This window comes from Chinchilla lanigera, unplaced genomic scaffold (assembly GCF_000276665.1).
Source record: "Chinchilla lanigera isolate Chin_1 unplaced genomic scaffold, ChiLan1.0 scaffold00004, whole genome shotgun sequence".
Taxonomy (NCBI): domain Eukaryota; kingdom Metazoa; phylum Chordata; class Mammalia; order Rodentia; family Chinchillidae; genus Chinchilla; species Chinchilla lanigera.
Genome location: NW_004955405.1, coordinates 5,407,733 through 5,408,460, shown reverse-complemented (window position 1 = coordinate 5,408,460; position 728 = coordinate 5,407,733). Strand labels below are relative to the sequence as shown.

Below are 728 nucleotides of genomic sequence, written 5' to 3'. Positions count from 1 at the left end.
CGGGCGGAGGGGCTGCGGTCGGGACCCTGGGGGCGGCGCCCTCCGGCCGTGCGCTCCCGTAACCCGAGGCGCAGCGACGCTGCCCTGCGGGGGGCGTCGTGCAAACCTGGGGGCGTCCGGTCCACTGCTTGGGGAAGTGAAACGGCTCCTTTCCGCAGGCCTTTTGAAACTGTACACAACTGAGAATGAAACAACCCCTACCCCGAGAAAGGTCGTTCCGTCTGCACTTGATGAAATTTTGCATTAGTAGCGCTTACTTTGGAAAAGCACACACCTTTACTTAGGCGGCTCCCTGCTAAGGATTCAAGTACTGAAATACATCAAGGAGCACGTACAGAGTAAGGCAAGTCCCAGGCTCGCAGGAAACGCGGGGATAGTTAACATCTCTTGAAAATCACCCACTTTGCCAACTCCCTCCCACGAAGGTATCGCGTGAGTCCCACATAGCTTCCCTCCTACCGCCTGTCAGCTGCACATCTCCCAACAAAACTTACTGCCTCCTCCTGTGCGCGCTTTGTCTTCTTCCCAAAACATCGTCAGCTCCCTCTGGTCGCCATCAAGTGTGCGAATTAAGTCAGGTCTTAACACAATTTACTCTGAGGCAGCTTTCTTCCAACTTTCTTCGTGACTATAGCTCCATAATCTATTCAATTATTATCCTGCTGTTTCATATCAACTTTTCTTTTTTCTTAAAGGAGTCTCATTGAATCTTTTTAAATACAATCTTT

The 728-nt window shown here is 51.2% G+C and overlaps 1 protein-coding gene across 2 annotated transcripts in view; it reads right to left on the bottom strand.

The window, feature by feature from the left end:
• Nucleotides 1-290, bottom strand: part of Bmpr1b (bone morphogenetic protein receptor, type IB) — a 376,760-nt gene extending 376,470 nt beyond the window's left edge. For both annotated transcript variants that reach the window (XM_013517414.1, XM_013517415.1), the window contains exon 1: nucleotides 275-290. The gene's annotated coding sequence lies outside the window, so the exon portion shown is untranslated. The remainder of the gene's footprint in view (nucleotides 1-274) is intronic.
• Between the last annotated feature and the right edge of the window lie 438 nt (nucleotides 291-728).